At 43.2% G+C, this 19,681-nt stretch overlaps 1 long non-coding RNA gene across 1 annotated transcript; it reads left to right on the forward strand.

The window, feature by feature from the left end:
• The first annotated feature begins 12,670 nt into the window (after window positions 1–12,670).
• Window positions 12,671–12,863, forward strand: LOC109206603. The gene is made up of 2 exons (XR_002064889.1): window positions 12,671–12,709; window positions 12,802–12,863. It is a non-coding gene; the product is annotated as an uncharacterized LOC109206603 (long non-coding RNA).
• The last annotated feature ends 6,818 nt before the right edge of the window (window positions 12,864–19,681 follow it).

Consider the following 19,681-nt stretch of genomic DNA (forward strand, 5'->3'; position numbering starts at 1 on the left):
TCATTAACCAAGGGTGACAATAGCTGTTGATATGACATTTGTAGCTTTGGATAGGTACGCTTTACTTTCTGTTATTTTTTTAATATATTTCTCTATTCTATATAAAAATTAACATTTAAAATAATGTTGTAAATACAGATATGTTAGGATTTGCCATAACATGGATTAACGGGACTTCTTACATCGCATTTCTGAAGAAGTAGATAATGTCATGTACAAATTTTTTCTTTTTCCCTTTCCTTTTAGATTCAATGGCAATACATGTATTTTCATTACTTCTCTTTGGTGGTTTTAATTCTTCATTTTCTGAAGTATTCTTGAGCAGTTTGGAGCGCCAATTTCTGTTGTCAACCCAAAGCATGTTTAAGATCAGGATCAATGCTTCAAAACTTCAGAACCATCAGAGCCGAATTAAACTTATTTTTATATATTGATCAATGTCATTTCATCATGGAGGGTTCTTTCTGTTTATAGCTAAAATTAACTGTCAGAACCTACGCAAAAACTCCTTCTATCACTCTATGAATCCAATGGCTGGAAAATAGTCATCTTCAGTATCCAAAAAGAGATTCTTCATTATGTTACCCTTTTTTTAGACAACAACGATGCAATTCTATCACACCTTTGATCTAATGGCGTCATACTTGAAAGGATTTCAATCTTAGGGATTGTCTGCTTGATTTCATATTTGTTTCCAATTCTGTGCTTGTGTGTACAATCTTTCAGGTAATCAAGTGTCCTAATATTGTAAATTTACATTTTGGTTCACAATCGTGAGGACAATGGAAGTGACATTTCATTTTCTTCATGCTAATTTGATTTTTTTGTAATGTCGATGTGAAACAGCGGATTGTCGATTTCCACTGTTTGCTGCTGATTTTCACATATTTTTGGAGTATTTTGGGCCTGTTTTAAAAAGGATTTTACAGCTGGTTTGTGTGGGTTTAAGTTGGAAGAAGAAGGCTGTGAAAAGGAACAATTTTCGTGCTCCTCAACCAGCTGTTGTTGTTGCATTTTTTATTCCAATAAATTGGTGGCTTATTATGGGAGTTATGGGACCAGATTACAAACCATTTGTGCAGATTGTTTTCCAGAATACATATAACATTATGCAAAGCTGGCATCTTGATGGCTACTCTTTTTTTGTCGTTGCGTAATTACTCCTTAACATCTCATTCTATTCATTAATAAACCACATGGATTTAATAACTGAATCAATACAACAAGATACTGTAATTTTCACAGAATGGATGAAGGTAGATGGAGTCCTGCAAGTAAAACACAATACAATCTTATAGACGCAGTTTCACATTGTACCACACAGGTTAGAATAATATGATGAACTCATTAATCAATATTATTTTTTAGAATGTCATTTTGACAAACTGTGTTAGCACGAAGTACAAATGTGACGTCTTACTTAATTTTTGTATTGCCTTTGATGCCTTACTGAATTTGCAAGTTTGGCTTTTGGTACATTAAAACCTTCATATAGTAATACAGTAAAGGTGTTTCCAATGAAATACTTATGGTTCATTATTGTTGGATGACATAATTTAAGTCAAAATTTGTGTTTCAGCTGCGTCCCAATATTGCTGACGCTTGGTCAAATCTAGCTGGTGCATATATGAGGAAAGGAAGGCTGAGTGAGGTAGGTCAATGTTGCCGTCAGGCACTAGCTTTAAATCCTCGTCTGGTTGTGACGACCCGACCCGTCGTCACGTGTGTTACCACCCCGTTTTCCCCATTTTCTATTTCCTTATGCTTCATTATAAGTATTTGATGTGTTAGAGTTGATTGGGATTAGTTCTAGAAGGAAATGAGACACTTAGTCTCTTTAAGGAAGGCTTGTTTTGGAAAAGTCAACCGGACGTTGACCCTTGTGTTAGAGGGCTCGGATTTGAATTCCGATGATTTGGTTAGCTTCGGGAGATGATTTGTGACTTCGGAGTGTGATCAAAAGTGATTTTGGAGGTCCAGAGTAGAATTAGGCTTGAATTGGCAAAGTTAAGATTTTGGCGAATTCCGGTCGATAGGTGAGATTTTGATCCGGGGGTCGGAATGGAATTCCGAGAGTTTCAGTAGCTTCGTTAGGTGATTTGGGATGTGTGTGCAAAATTTCAGGTCATTCGAAGGTGTTTTGGTTGGGTTTTTGATCGAATGCGTGTTTCGGAAGTTTCGAAAGAACTTAGGCTTGAATACGATGAGAAATGATGGTTTTAGTGTTGTTTGAGGTGTTTTGATGATTGGAGCAAGTTTGAATAAGGTATTGGATCATGTTTGTATTTTTGGTTGAGGTCCCGGGGGCCTCGGGGTGATTTCGAATGCCTAACGGGAAGTTTTGAACTTAAAGAGATTGCAGAATTTTGCTGCTTCTGGTATTTTCGCTTCTGCGGAAATGGGACCGCAGAAGCGGTACCGCATAAGCGATTCAAGAACCGCAGAAGCGACAGTAATCGCAGGTGCGAAGATGCCAACCGCATCTGCGAAGTCGCAGATGCGACAAAAGGACCGCAGATGCGGAATTTTGGACTTTAAGGAGATTTCCGCAGGAGCGGAAAAAGACCCCAGATGCGGTAGCCGCAGAAGCAGAAAATGACCGCAGGTGCGAAAACAACTGATCAGAAGTGGGTTTTTAATCCCTTCGCGAAATTTTACAAAACACATATTTTAACTTCGGACTTGGGGTGTTCTTGAGCGATTTTGAAGAGGAAATTCAAGGAATTCGATCAGGTAAGCATTCTTGGACTTAGAACACAGTTTTATCATGCAAATACATGAAATTGCACTGAAAACTCAAGGAATTAAGGTCAAAAAGGGTGGTTTAGGGCTTGAAACCTAAGAGAACAAAAATGGGAATTTGAGGGGTCATTTGGACTCCGATTTTGGTGTTCTTTATATGCATGGACTCGTGGCGAGATAAGGAATCCGGTGATGTAAAATTTATAATTTTTCGAGAAGTGGGCCCGGGGCTCGGGTTTTGCCAACTTCGTGATTTTTGATGTTTTTCGAGTATTTTCGATTGGGTTATATTCCCTTAGCATATTGTGACGTATTCGTTGTGGTTTTGGTCAGATTCGACGCACGAAGAGGTGAATTCGAAAGGCAAGGGCATAGCAAGCTAGGACTTTGGCCGGCTTGAGGTGACTTGCACGCCGGATAACGGGCGTGGGGTAGAGCACCGTCGGGGATCGTGACTTGATCCGTCCCGCTTAATAAAATTACTACCTAATTGATTGTAGTTTTTGTGATATCCTTATAAAAATGGATTAATTATCATAATTGGGCTTCGTGCCAACTACTTGAATCCTTCAGGGATTATTTTTACTGGTTTCTTACCATATTTCTAGATATTGAACTCAGTCCTGGTATTTAACACTGTTGTTGTAAACTCAGCCATTTTTTCTAGAAGTAGAAACTAAAGTAATATTTTTAAATGAAGTTTGGGCTGAATATTTTTATAGTATTGTGCCGAAAGGCTTATGTGATTTTGGACTGAGTATGGGATCGGACTGCACGCCGCAGTGGTATGATGTCGATATTGATATGAGGCCGAGGGCCTGTTTGATGCCACGATATGGCTTATTATTGCGCTTGGGCCGTAAGGGGCCCCTCCCGGAGTCTGCACACCCCCAGTGAGCGCCGTTGACGTTAAATAAATGGAGCGGGCTGCACGGCCGCAGCGGGGTACTGGAGAGTACCGGTTTATGTGTTGCATTGCATATTTTAATTGTCATTTATTCTTTATCTGTCGTGGTATTATTATAATTGTCCTCGCTGTTTTACTGTATTTATAGCTTTACCTTGTATTATTTAGGATTTCTTATCCTCAAACTTTATTTATATTTATTACTTTCTGGGTTGGAAGTACTCACAATACTCCCTGCACCTTGTGTGCAGATTCAGGTACACCACAGGGTGAGTGAGGACTTGTTGGCTGAGCAGCGTTTATCCGGGAGTATCGAGGTAGCTGCATGGCGTTCGCAGCCTTGGTCTCTCCCATCTATCTTTATCCTTTTTTTCGTATTTTCTTTCCTAGATAGACTTGTGATTAGGTGAATATTTGTATTAGAGGCTCATGTTCGTGACACCAGATTCAGTGGGCTGATTAGTATTTTGTTTTTATTTTGGGGTTTTCGAATGTTAGAGATTATTTCAGAATTTCCGCATTAAATTGGTATTTTAGTAGTGAATATTTATTTATCTATCTAGATTATATGGCTAAGGTTGTTGAAATGGTCGGGATTGCCTAGCAATGTGTTGGGCGCCATCACGATCGGGGGTTGGGTCGTGACAAGGTGGTATCAGAGCCTAGGTTACTTGGTCTCGCGAATCATGAGCCGTTTTAGTAGAGTCTCGCGGATCGGTACGGAGACGTCTGTATTTATCCTCGAGAGGCTGCAGAACCTTTAGGAAATACTCCACATTCTTGAAACTCTTGTCGTGCGGTTTTGTTGAACTGTGAACTAAATCTTTGCTATTCTATTCTCTCACAGATGGTGAGAACACGAGCTACCGAACGTGACAGACGACCACCAGTGCCACCTACTGAGGCCGCCAGAGGCCGTGGACGCGGTCGTGGTCATGGCAGGGGTAGAGTAGCCGGGGCAGTACCTGCTAATACGGTAATTGCCCCAACTCAGGATCAGGCTCCAGCGGTGGAGACTCCAGCAGCACCTGCTCAGGCACCAGCTGTGCCTATCGTGTTTCCGGGTCTTCAAGAGACTTTGGCACAGATCTTGACGGTCTGTACCGGATTGGCTCATGCAGTTTCAGCTACCACAGCAGCAGTAGCTACTTCACAGACAGGGGGAGGTAATCAGACCCCCGATGCCCGCACACCTGCGCAGAGAGTGCAGGGAGTGCAGGGGCTACAGACACCGGAGGCACCTCCAGCTCAGCAGGTTGCACCAGCTCAGGGTTTTGTGGTTCCAGCTATGCCAGACGATGAGCAGCGTCGTCTCAAAATATTTGGTAGACTCCAGCCTCCGACATTCGGTGGTGCTGAGGGCGAGGATGCCCAGAGTTTTCTTGACAGATGCCAGCGTATGCTCCGTACGGCAGGGATCCTTGAGTCGACTGGTGTGGTATTTACTACTTTTCAGTTCACGGGGTCTGCTCTTACTTGGTGGGAGGACTTTGAGAGGCGTAGGCCTGCCGCTGTAGCACCTCTGACTTGGCAACAGTTCTCAGCTCTTTTTCTGGAGAAGTATATACCTCAGTCCCGCAGGGAAGAGTTGCGTAGGCAGTTTGAGTGGTTGACACAGGGAGATGTGATAGTGACTCAGTACGAGATGAGGTTTTCCCAGCTGGCTCGTCATGCTACTTGGATGGTTCCATCAGATCGTGAGAGGATCAGGAGATTTGTGGATTGTCTTAACTACCATCTCCGTATTCTGATGACTAGAGAGAGAGTACTGGGTGCTACCTTTGAGGAGGTGGTAGACATTGCTCGTGAGATTGAGTCACTTCGCCGTAGTGAGCGAGAGGAGAGGGAGGCTAAGAGGCCTCGTGGATCAGGCAATTACAGTGGTGCTCCGTCGAGAGGTCAGCTTCAACAGAGTAGAGGTCGCTCTTTCAGGCCTGCTCAGTCAGCTCGTCCAGAGTATCGTGGGGGATCTTCAGGCCGTGGTCATCATGGGCCCCAGCAGGGCCAGACTTCACTCAGCGCCCTCCCAGCTCAGAGTTCATCCCATGCCCCATCAGTTCAGGGTTCTTCCGCACCGAGTGCAGCTGCTAGTCACTCCGGTGCGAGGGGTTCTTGTCAGACCCCATCCCCAGTACCGGGCAGCTGCTATGAGTGCGGAGAGTTGGGTCATTTTAGGAGGCAGTGCCCTCGCCTTCGTGGCAGACAGCATTAGCAGAAGGGTCAGCCCTCGACTTCTGCTCCAGTCACTTCATCACCCGCCCAGTCAGCTAAGGGTGGAGATCAGGCAGCCAGGGGTCGCCCCAGAGGTGGAGATCGATCAGTCATGGCCAGGCTCGTTTCTACGCTATGCCGGGCAGGACAGAAGCCATTGCTTCAGACGCGGTCATTACAGGTATTATTTCAGTCTGTCACAGAGACGCCTCAGTATTATTTGATCCCGGTTCTACCTACTCATATGTGTCTTCATATTTTGCTCATCATTTGGGTACATCCCGAGGGTGTCTTGCCTTACCTGTTCATGTGTCTACCCCGGTGGGCGACACTATTATTGTGGACCATGTATACCGGTCGTGTTTGGTGACCATTGGGGTCTGGAGACCCGAGTTGATTTATTGCTACTGAATATGGTAGATTTCGATATTATCTTGGGGCATGNACCGCGGATCGAGTGGCGTGGTGTGACTGACTATATTCCTAGCAGAGTTATTTCTTTCTTGAAGGCCCAGCGTATGGTTGGGAAGGGTTGTCTTTCCTATTTGGCGTTTATTAGAGATGTGGGAGCTGAGACTCCTAGCATTGAGTCTGTTCCCGTTGTGAGGGAGTTTCCCGATATGTTTCCTGCAGACCTGCCGGGTATGCCGCCGGGCAGGGATATTGATTTTGGTATTGACATGGTGCCGGGTACTCAGCCCATTTCTATTCCACCATATCGTATGGCACCAGCGGAGTTAAAAGAATTGAAGGAGCAGCTTCAGGAGCTCCTGGATAAGGGGTTTATTCGGCCTAGTGTGTCACCTTGGGGTGCACCAGTTCTATTTGTGAAGAAGAAGGATGGCACAATGAGAATGTGCATCGATTATAGGCAATTGAACAAGGTAACAATTAAGAACAAGTATCCCCTACCTCGCATTGATGATTTGTTTGACCAGCTTCAGGGAGCGAGGGTGTTCTCCAAAATTGATCTCCGTTCGGGTTACCACCAGTTGAAAATCAGGGACAGACATTCATAAGACTACTTTCAGGACTAGATATGGCCACTATGAATTTCTTGTCATGTCTTTTGGGCTGACCAATGCCCCAACAGCTTTCATGCACCTGATGAACAGTGTGTTCCGGCCTCACCTGGATTCATTTGTCATAGTGTTCATTGATGACATACTGGTATACTCGCGCAGTCAGGAGGAGCACGCGCAACATTTGAGGGTTGTATTGCAGAGATTAAGGGAGGAGAGGCTTTATGACTAAAGTTCTACCAATATGTAGGTTCTGGCTCGGTTCAGTGGCTTTCTTGGGACATGTGGTGTCCAGTGAGGGTATTCAGATAGACCCAAAGAAGATAGAGGCAGTGCAGAGTTGGCCTAGACCGACCTCAGCCACAGAGATTCGCAGCTTCCTAGGGTTGGCAGGTTATTATCGCCAGTTTGTTCAGGGATTTTCCTCTATTGCATCGCCCTTGACTAAGTTGACTCAGAAGGGGGTCTCATTTGTATGGTCGGACGAGTGTGAGGAGAGCTTTCATAGGCTCAAGACAGCGTTGACCACATCCCCAGTGTTAGTTTTGCCATCAGCTTCAGGCTCTTATACGGTATATTGCGATGCTTCGAGAGTTAGGATTGGTTGTGTTTTGATGCAGGAGGGTAGAGTTATTGCGTATGCTTCTCGTTAGTTGAAGCCCCATAAGAAGAACTACCCCGTTCATGATTTGGAGCTAGCAGCTATAGTTCACGCACTGAAGATTTGGAGGCACTACCTGTATGGCGTATCCTGTGAGGTATTCACTGATCATCGCAGTCTTCAGCATTTTTTCAAGCAAAAGGATCTTAACTTGAGGCAGCGTAGATGGTTGGAGTTACTTAAAGATTATGACATTACAATTCTGTATCACCCGGGGAAGGCCAATGTAGTGGCCGACGCCCTGAGTCGGAAGTCGGTGAGTATGGGGAGCTTGGCATACATTCCAGTTGAGGAGAGGCCAATTGCAGTTGATGTTCAGGCCTTGGCCAACCGATTTGTGAGATTAGATATTTCAGAGCCCAGTTGAGTGTTGGCTTGTGTGGTTTCTCGGTCTTCCTTGTATGACCGCATCAGGGAGTGTCAGTATGATGATCCGCATTTGCTTGTCCTTAAGGACAGGGTTCAGCATGATGATGCCAGGGATGTGACCATTGGAGATGATGGTATGTTGACGATGTAGGGACGGATTTGCGTGCTCAACGTGGATGGGCTTCGGGAGTTGATATTGGAGGAGACCCATAGCTTGCGGTATTCCATTCATCCGGGTGCCGCGAAGATGTATCAGGATCTCAGACAGCACTATTGGTGGCGGAGGATGAAGGGAGATATTGTGGAGTATGTGGCCCGGTGTCTTAATTGTCAGCAAGTGAAATATGAGCAACAGAGACCGGGTGGCTTACATCAGCAGATGGATATTCCTGAGTAGAAGTGGGAGAGGATCACTATGGATTTTGTTACCGGACTCCCACGAACTCTGAAGAAATTTGATGCTATTTGGGTGATTGTAGATAGGCTGACCAAGTCCGTGCACTTCATTCCGGTTTGTACTACTTGTTCTTCAGAGCGGCTGGCAGAGATCTATATTTGGGAAAGAGTTCGATTGCATGGTGTCCCAGTTTCCATCATATCAGATCGGGGCACTCAGTTCACCTCTCAGTTTTGGCAGGAGGTTCAGCGAGAGTTGGGTACTCAGGTGCAGTTGAGCACAGCTTTTCACCCTCAAACGGACGGGCAGTCCGAGCGCACCATCCAGATATTGGAGGATATGTTGCGTGCCTGTGTTATTGATTTTGGAGGGTCATGGGATCGGTTTCTACCGCTTGCAGAGTTTGCCTACAACAATAGCTATCAGTCCAGCATTCAGATGGCACCGTATGAGGCCTTATATGGGAGGCGGTGTAGATCTCCAGTGGGTTGGTTCGAGCCCGGTGAGGCTAGATTGTTGGGGACAGATTTGGTTCAGGATGCATTGGAGAAGGTGAAGGTGATTCAGGAGAGACTCCGTACAGCACAGTCGAGACAGAAGAGCTATGCAGATAGGAAGGTTCGAGATGTATCTTTTATGATTGGTGAGAAGGTCTTGCTGAAGGTTTCACCCACAAAGGGTGTTATGAGATTCGGGAAGAAAGGGAAGCTGAGTCCGCGGTTCATTGGGCCTTTTGAGGTACTTAGGAGGATTGGGGAGGTGGCTTATGAGCTTGCCCTGCCACCTAGTTTGTCGGGCGTCCATCCAGTTTTTCATGTGTCTATGCTCCGGAAGTACATTGGGGACCCGTCCCGTGTTTTAGATTTCAGTACAGTTCAGCTGGAGGGTGACTTGACTTATGAGGTAGAGCCAACAGCCATTTTGGATCGTCAGGTTCGGAAGTTGAGATCAAAAGATGTTGCATCGGTGAAAGTGCAGTGGAGAGGTCGGCCCGTGGAGGAGGCTACCTGGCAGACCGAGCGGGAGATGCGGAGCAGATACCCCCACCTATTTGAGGCATCAGGTATGTTTCTTGACTCGCTCGAGGACGAGCGTTTGTTTAAGTTGGGGAGGATGTGACGACCCGACCCGTCGTCACGTGTGTTACCGCCCTGTTTTCCCCATTTTCTATTTCCTTATGCTTCATTATAAGTATTTGATGTGTTAGAGTTGATTGGGATTAGTTCTAGAAGGAAATGAGACACTTAGTCTCTTTAAGGAAGGCTTGTTTTGGAAAAGTCAACCAGACGTTGACCCTTGTGTTAGAGGGCTCTGATTTGAATTCCGATGATTTAGTAAGCTTCGGGGGATGATTTGTGACTTAGGAGTGTGATCAAAAGTGATTTTGGAGGTCCAGAGTAGAATTAGGCTTGAATTGGCAAAGTTAAGATTTTGGCGAATTCCGGTCGATAGGTGAGATTTTGATCCGGGGGTCGGAATGGAATTCCGAGAGTTTCAGTAGCTTCGTTAGGTGATTTGGGATGTGTGTACAAAATTTCAGGTCATTCGAAGGTGTTTTGGTTGGGTTTTTGATCGAATGCGTGTTTCGGAAGTTTCGAAAGAACTTAGGCTTGAATTTGATGAGAAATGATGGTTTTAGTGTTGTTTGAGGTGTTTTGATGATTGGAGAAAGTTTGAATAAGGTATTGGATCATGTTTGTGTTTTTGGTTGAGGTCCCGGGGGCCTCGGGGTGATTTCGTATGCCTAACGGGAAGTTTTGAACTTAAAGAGATTGCAGAATTTTGCTGCTTCTGGTATTTTTGCTTCTGCGGAAATGGGACGGTAGAAGCGGTACCGCAGAAGCGATTAAAGAACCGCAGAAGCGACAGTAATCGCAAGTGCGAAGATGCCAACCGCATCTGCGGAGTCGCAGATGCGACAAAAGGACCGCAGATGCGGAATTTTGGACTTTAAGGAGATTTCCACATGAGCGGAAAAAGACCGCAGATGCGGTAGCCGCAAAAACGGAAAATGACTTGGGGTGTTCTTGAGCGATTTTGAAGAGAAAATTCAAGGACTTCGATCAGGTAAGCATTCTTGGACTTAGAACACAATTTTATCATGCAAATACATGAAATTGCACTGAAAACTCAAGGAATTAAGGTCAGAAAGGGTGGTTTAGGGCTTGAAACCTAAGAGAACAAAAATGGCAATTTGAGGGGTCATTTGGACTCCGATTTTGGTGTTCTTTATATGCATGGACTCGTGGCGAGATAAGGAATCCGGTGATGTGAAATTTATAATTTTTCTAGAAGTGGGCCCGGGGCTCAGGTTTTGCCAACTTCGTGATTTTCGATGTTTTTTCGAGTCTTTTCGATTGGGTTATATTCCCTTAGCATATTGTGACGTATTCGTTGTGGTTTTGGTCAGATTCGACGCACGAAGAGGTGAATTCGAAAGGCAAGGGCATAGCAAGCTAGGACTTTGGCCGGCTTGAGGTTAGTAATAAATATAAATGCTGTGTTGAGGGTTTGAAACCCCGAATTTGCACATTGTAGTGCTATGTTGAGGTGACTTGCACGCCGGATAACGGGCGTGGGGTAGAGCACCGTCGGGGATCGTGACTTGATCTGTCCCGCTTAATAAAATTACTACCTAATTGATTGTAGTTTTTGTGATATCCTTATAAAAATGGATTAATTGTCATAATTGGGCTTCGTGCCAACTACTTGAATCCTTCAGGGATTATTTTTACTGGTTTCTTACCATATTTCTAGATATTGAACTCAGTCCTGGTATTTAAGACTGTTGTTGTAAACTCAGCCATTTTTTCTAAAAGTAGAAACTAAAGTAATATTTTTAAATGAAGTTTGGGCTGAATATTTTTATAGTATTGTGCCGAAAGGCTTATGTGATTTTGGACTGAGTATGGGATCGGACTGCACGCCGCAGTGGTATAATGTTGATATTGATATGAGGCCGAGGGCCTGTTTGATGCCACGATATGGCTTATTATTGCGCTTGGGGCCCCTCCCGGAGTCTGCACACCCCCAGTGAGCGCCGTCGACGTTAAATAAATGGAGCAGGCTGCACGGCCGCAGCGGGGTACTGGAGAGTACCGGTTTATGTATTGCATTGCATATTTTAATTGTCATTTATTCTTTATTTGTTGTGGTAATATTATAATTGTCCTCGCTGTTTTATTGTATTTATAGCTTTACCTTGTGTTATTTAGGATTTCTTATCCTCAAATTTTATTTATATTTATTACTTTCTGGGTTGCAAGTACTCACAATACTCCCTGCACCTTGTGTGCAGATTCAGGTACACCACAGGGTAAGTGAGGACTTGTTGGCTGAGCAGCGTTTATCCGGGAGTATCGAGGTAGCTGCATGGCGTTCGCAGCCTTGATCTCTCCCATCTATCTTTATCCTTTTATTCGTATTTTCTTTCCTAGACAGAATTGTGATTAGGTGAATATTTGTATTAGAGGCTCATGTTCGTGACACCAGATTCTGTGGGCTGATTAGTATTTTGTTTTTATTTTGGGGTTTTCGAATGTTAGAGATTATTTCAGAAGTTCCGCATTAAATTGGTATTTTAGTAGTGAATATTTATTTATCTATCTAGATTAATTGGCTAAGGTTGTGGAAATGGTCGGGCTTGCCTAGCAATGTGTTGGGCGCCATCACGACCGGGGGTTGGGTCGTGACACTGGTATTCGGGTTTACCTATGTTTTTGGCTTCTTTTTAACAGCTCAGATGATTTGCATCCTTCTATGTTTGTTTCTTAACTCACTTGTGTCATTCTAGGTTGATGCACATAGCAATCTTGGGAATCATATGAAAGCACAAGGGTTAGTGGAAGAGGTAAAATACTGAGACTTTCTTAGCCTTTTTATGTAAATACATACATTTTACTTGTGGTTTTGGGATGGCTGTGGACGTTAACTTTGTACATTGTCTATGCATATGTCTGAGTTAGGTACACTCATGCATTATCGAATTTTATTATTCTTTAACAGATCTTTTAATCTTCAGGTGCATCTCATGTGCGTTTCTGTTTACTCCGCGTTCCTGGCTGTTATGCTGATTGATTTCTGTGGTCTTGATTATTGGTTTTGTTTTACGCATACAATTGTTATGTGGAGGCACTAGTATACAACCTACCTTTGCCGTTGCATGGTCCAATCTTGCTAGCCTCTTCATGGATGCAGGTCATCTTAACAGGGCATTACAATACTACAAGGTATGGAATACCTTAAATCATTTCGCATATTACATTATCCAGAGTTTTGGATTTGTTTTGGCATTATGTTTACTCACTATTTTTGTGAATCAACCTTCTCGTATCCCGGAAGCCGTCAAGCTAAAACAAAACTTTACAGATGCATATTTGAACATGGGAAACGTGTATAAGGTAACACCTTCTGCTTTGTGCTAATATGGTCTGTGGTGCAAGTGCCGTGGTAAGAATATGGGACATATGTGTTTCTGCCTTGCATTTTCCAGGCTCTGGGAATGCCACAGGAGGCTATTATGTGTTACCAGCGTGCTCTCCTTGTGCGACCAGACTATGCAATGGCTTTTGGTAAGTGCTCCTTTCTTGGTCTTAGCTTCATATCAATTGCTATGAAGTTGCTTAGGGTGAAGTTCATTTGCACAGTACTTATCTGTATGTATAGATGTCTTTTCTTTTAGAATATGTATTTGTCGACGTCTTTGCACGGAATGATCACATCATACTGCTTGCCTCCTTTTTTTTCTCGGGGATAAATCATATTGCTTTCATCTAGACCGTTGCAGTCATTTTGTCAATTGGCTAAAACCTTGAGTTTCCATTTTTCCGATGTAGTTGATGCTCTATTCTAATTGAGGTGAAGGATAATGTAGCACAAAAATCATATAAGCTTGAAGCTACCTGAGGCCTCAATTCTGGGCAACGCAGTACCTTAGCCAACAACTTTATTTCCGAGTATATACACCAGGTCAATCATTCTGCAACGAATATCTTATCCTACTTTCATATGATGAACTCATTACTTAATATTATTTTTGAGAATGTCATTTTGATAAACCGTGTTAGCACGAAGTACAAATGTGATGCCTTACTGAATTTTTGTATTGCCTTTCACAGGTACTAAAGACAATCTTTTGAAATTAACATCAGGGACGTGAACCTTTCGTCTCATATGAAGGTTGAAAGCTACTATAACTTAGTAAGCATATGAAGGAAAAATCATGTCAATAAAGTAAGTATCTGGTTATGAGGAGACCAAACAGGCGAAGGGAAAACATGGAAGAAAGAGAATGCACCTACAAGACAATATAATGCAACAGAAAGATAAGAGAACTACACAAAATTCATTCGTGATGATTAGTCTCAAACCAAAAAAAAGAGTTAGATAAACACACCTACACTTCATCGTACAACTTTTTCTCCGCAGCTTATTTGGGGCTGGTTTTACGTTTGCTTTCATGGATATTTTCATGTCGTTTTCCTGCTGCGTAGTGGAACAATTTAAGCTGCGTTCTAGGCTGATTTTCGGAACTTACGGGGGGCTGTATTGACTGACTTTTTAGGGTGAGTTTTGCGGCAGATCTTATAGCCGTATTTCGCTAGGTATTGGCTATTCTTGGTCCAGATTTGTTGACTGTTTTTCAGCGATATCGGCAGCAGGTTTCAGCTGGAATTTTTGGACTGTTTTTAGGTGAGAAAGTCGCAGCGTTTCGGACTGTTTGATGCTGATTTTCTCAGCTTTTTGGAGTATTTTGCGGCTGTTCTAAGTTCCAGTTTAAAGCTGGTTTGTGTGGGTTTAAGGTGGAAGAAAAAGCTTGTGAAAAGGAACAATTTTTGTGCTCCTCAAACAGCGGTTTCTGCTATGTTTTTACTTCTACAAATTGATATTTTGAGTTATATTTTGCTTAGATTTTTCGCTGTATGTTTCATGGAGTTTTCATTATTTTTTGTCATAACATCTCGAGGAATGATTCTACTGACACTCAAAAGATAATCAATATCTTTTTTGAGGTTTAAGAACTAAATGTGATACTCTTTTTGTTTGTACTCGAGTAAAAATTTATGCATTACCATGTGGAATTATCCTTTTAAAGCCAAAGATTGAGATTACATTTCTCAAGTATGTTGTAATAGCTCTTGGGGATTGGTTATCCCCTGACAACAAACTTATTAGTAATATTCAAGAGCAGCGGGCTTATGGTTCTAATTTGAACAACATATTCAATCTTCAACAGATCTAAAATAAAAACAATATTATTACAAGTGTAACCTTGAGCAGGAGAACGAAACTCCATCGTTTAGGTTTCTGTAGTTCTCAATCGCTTTTGATGTTACCTGGCTGAAGTAAATGCTTCATATATAATACCAGCAAAGCGAGCATTAAAATAATAAAATCTATGTTCTGCCAACACTGTTGTTCCCTTCTTTTTTTGGGGGAGGGGGGTGGGGGGTGTGGGGTGTCACGACCCAAAATCCACTACGGATCGTAATGGCGCCGGACACTACTGTCAGGCAAGCCAACTAAGTTATCAATTAAATTCTCTTTTAATACCTTTGAAAATCTAGGATTCTTCCTTCCATTTTTCAAAATTAAAAAAATTTCTACTTCAATTCGAATTAAGTAATAACAATTAGTACACATCTATGAAAAATCATCCCAGAACCCGGTGTCACAAGTGCATGAGCATCTACTGATAAGGAAATAAAATACAGTATCCGTTCGGAATACAGTGGACAGGAATTAAATAGCATAAGCTGAAAGGAACTACACTAGCTGCGGGTCGCCTCAAATAATGCAGCTCACCTAGTCCCAGAATCATCCACGCTGCTACGCCCAGTAGGCCACTGGAGTTACTTATACCTGTGCAACAAAATGCACAGAAGTGTAGTATGAGTACGTAATCAACGTGTACTCAGCAAGTATCCCGTCTAATCTCGAAGAAGTAGAGACGAGATGGTCAACTTTGACACTTACTAGTGGTCCAATAATAATATACTAAATGTGCGAGGAAATCAGGGATTTTATATAGCAGTTCTAACTCACAAAGCGAGAAAACAGGTAAACACCTTCAACAAGTAATAAAGGATTTTCTTTTCATTATTTTATCAGTTTATACCAAGCCATGAAAGGCAATACCCACATTTAAAAAGTTTCAGGAAAAACAATATATATATCATGCGCAAATCATGCCGATGTCGACGGCTCGCTCCAACAGAATGTAAACTGTGCACTGCCGAGGGTCAAACGGCCCGAACCATAGATGCATCTATTTAATCTGCCGAGGCGTTCGGCCCGTTCCATAAATAAACACATACCCTGCTCGCGAAAATTGCGTGCGACGCAGGTACACATAGAGATACATGCTCAATCAGTCAATTGGGAACTTATCGGGATATTTATCCAAATAAGACAATTTCTCTTTTTAACAATTCAGGAAAAATGAGGTTTAATCTCTTTTTAAATTCATTTACTAATCCAAGGTGATTTAAGCAATTCAAGCTATCAAGGGGTTCATAAATAATCCAAGTGTAACATGCTTTTTGGGTCCTAACTACCCGGACAATAGCATAATAGTAGCTACGCACGGACTCTCGTCACCTCGTGCGTACGTAGCCCCCACAAATAGGAGCACATAATCAATTATTTCACCTATGGGGACGATTCCCTCTTACAAGGTTAGAAAGGAGACTCACTTCGCTCCGAAGACTCATAACCGGCATTCTACATTCCTCCGAAGACTTGCACCAACGCACAATGCTCCAAAACTAGTCAATGATTATACAAATCCATTAATATATGCTCAATTAAACTTTACAACCCAGTTTGTAACAATTCCTAACCCCGAACGAAAAGTTGACCAAAACGCCCTCGGGCCCACGTGCCCGAAATCCGAATTTTTTTGAAGATAAAGATTACCCATGACCCTATGAACTCAAATATACAATTTACTCCTAATTCCATGCTCAAATTCGTGTTAAAATCCAATTTATCAAGTTATTAGGTTTTCTTCTAAAAATCCTAACTTGCCCACAATGCTTATGTCTAATTCCATGATATAATCTTGTATTTAACTTGGAAATGAGTAGGAGTATCTTACCTTAACAATGATGACGAAATACCTCTTTGAAGCTCTCCAAAAATCGCCCCAAGCCATGAAAAATGGGTGAAATGAACCAAAACCCCGACTTAAAACAAGTCTTCTGCCTCCAGTGATTTCCGCTTATGCGGTCAAAACGCCGCTTCTGTGGCTCCTTCCCAAGCCGCCCAGCTTCCGCTTCTGCGCTTCCTATTCCGCAGGTGCGGTCCCGCATCTGCGGCTCCCTGACCGCATCTGCGGTCCCTGCTTTTCCTCCAAAAATCCGCATCTGCGGTCTTCCTGGCCGCTTCTACGGGGCCGCTTCAGCGGTCCCTTTTCCGCAGAAGCGGAAATACCAGCAACCAGCAACCTTTGCCCTTCAAAAATTCCATTTTTGATCCGTTAACCACTCGGAATCCACCCGAGGCCCCCGGGAACTCAACCAAGCCTACCAACCAATCCCAAAACACATTACGGACCTGCTCGAGGCCTCAAATCATATCAAACAACGCTAAAATCATGAATTACACCCTGATTCAAGCTTTATGAACTTTAGAACTTCAAACTTCTATTTCCGATGTTTAAACCTATCAAATCACGTCTGATTGACCTCAAATTTTGCACACAAGTCATATTTGACATTACGAACCTACTCCAACTTTCGGAATCGGATTCCGACCCCGATATCAAAAAGTCCACCTCCGGTCAAACTTCTCAAAAACCTTCAAATTTCTATCTTTAGCCAAATGGCTCCAAAATGACCTACGGACCTCCGAATTCACTTCCGACCGCGCCCCCAACTCCACAATCACCATACGGAGCTATTCACAGTCTCGCAGCCCCAAACGGACATCGATAACACTGAAATGCACTTCAAGCCAAACTGATGAAATTCCTTCTAAAATGCTAACTTCCACAATGGGCGCCAAAACGCTCCCGGGTTATCCAAAACCCGAACCGGGCATACGCCCAAGTCCGAAATCATCAAACGAACCTGTCGGAACCTTCAGATCCTGATTCCGAGATTGTTTACTTAAAAATCCAATCTTAGTTCATTCTTTCAACTTTAAGCTTCTGAAATGAGAATTCTCTTTCCAAATCAACTCTGAACTTTCCGGAACTTAATTCCGACCACGCGTAAAAGTCATGATACCTGAAATAAAGCTGTTGACGGCCTCCGATTGCTGAACATAGCGCTAGGACTCAAAACGACCGGTTGGGTCGTTACATTCTCTCCCACTTAACTATACGTTCGTCCTCGAACGTGCTGAGAACTGCACTGGAGTGGTCCGAAATTGCTGTTTAACTTCTCATGCACCTTCCCATGCTACTACGGCTCAGTTGAGCACATTAGCTCGATCCATTCTGAAGATATCCTCTTTTATTCAAGCAGATACGCCTTATAGTCCAATTCCAACATCCGGAACTCAATGCTAGGCCCGTTTCCAACATATGATCACCATATCAATAACTACACGCTGTACCCAGACGCGACTGCATAACTTTGCTGAATTCACAACTTGCACCACTTTACTCATAGGACTACAATAACTTTCTCTGATCAATTGACCGAAATTCCACGAATCTGAGGCTCCCGTTGCACCTCATGACCTACATAGGTCTTGCTCTAGTTTTTACAATAACACCGCGATGGAAGAGATGTGCAGAAATTCATAATCAACTGCCGAGCCAACCAATCATTGAGCCTATACTTCTGACAAGTAACATTACCACATTCTGAACCAAATAATGATCTATGCTCCTTAATATATTTCATGTAATCAGATTGCACTAATCCCAAATCCAACAACCTCGTCTCACCCAGTACGAACTGCTCAGGCAATAAGCCACCCCGACATGACCAAAAGTCTCATATGATGCCACAATGTGCCAATAGGCTACCAATTAGAATGCGACCCAAAAAGGAAATGAACTCTGAAAGAAATTTTTAATTACCCCGCTCGCGAATCACACATGCGACGCGGGCGCACAACTAATATGAGCTTCCTTCAGAAAATAGGGAACAGGACACAATAAACAGATATGGGGAACTGTACTGATCATTACGCTGTTGCGGCGCGCAACCCGATCCAAACAACATAACCATGGCGGCGTGCCACTCGATCCGAATAACATACCCATGGCGGCGTGCCAACCGATCCACACGTAGAACTCACATAAGGAGATAAACATCGAGCTAAATTTGCCCATTACAACAAAATATCGAATATCGGTCATAAGCATGCTAAGGGCACAATAACATCCCTGAGGGAACATATAGCGTCAAAAGCTACAAAACTCAAGCACAACTGAGGTGCGATATATATAATCTGAATCTCAAGAGCCATTTTGCTCATAATACGTCATTTCCACGCGGATCCTCAACACATAAACAATTTCTCAAGCCGTCTCACAACTCACACGGCGCAACGTGCCACTACACAAAATATCTGACAACGAAATAACACCCTGACTACTCCATAAGGAGCGCGTTACTGAAATGAACACAACTGGCCTGACATAGAGCCCATATTCACATTTAAACCCATCCACTGACCTCAAGTCGATTCTGATCACATCAAACTAAGCCAATAACCTTTCAAAGGTCCATACTAATTTCCCGCTTCTCATAACACACAAGAACAACCGTCATAACCGGAGAAATCCTCCACGGTCCACAACTTAATAGATGAGTGCCCTCCAGGCATATATTCTAAATTTAACGATATCCTCACAACTCTTCATACTTGGTGTAACTTCTCAACCACACTTAACAGGTCCACACATCCAAACCATCGGCCGCACTAACGCTGAAAAGCGATCAAGAATCCCTAACCAGGATGCAAAGCCTCTTTCACAAAGCACCGATCTCAGGTGACACTGATGACAATACCACTTACTTTAAACATCGAAACTCTATTCGTGCTCATCCGAGCTCGTGACATCCTTGTCAGCACCGAACTGCAACCTTGATTTTTCACTCTAAATCCCATACTAGTCATTGCACCCAACATGCCAATGTACGATAGAACATGACCCTTATCATAACCCGAAATTGCTAATAGGTCCTCACTTCATCACATAAAAGCCTTTCACTGAACTCACTTCAGGAGAATCATAGCAACACACAGGCAATTTCTTATGACCATGGAAATGCATAAATCTCTAAGTAATGGTCTAAGGAACCACAGCCCTTCCAGAATCCGCTTCCACTTAACAAGCCATAACAGAAGAATGCTTCTGAATAACATCAATTACGGCGGCCGACAAGCCTCACACGTACCGCCACAAATCA

This window comes from Nicotiana attenuata, unplaced genomic scaffold, assembly GCF_001879085.1.
Source record: "Nicotiana attenuata strain UT unplaced genomic scaffold, NIATTr2, whole genome shotgun sequence".
Taxonomy (NCBI): Eukaryota; Viridiplantae; Streptophyta; class Magnoliopsida; order Solanales; family Solanaceae; genus Nicotiana; species Nicotiana attenuata.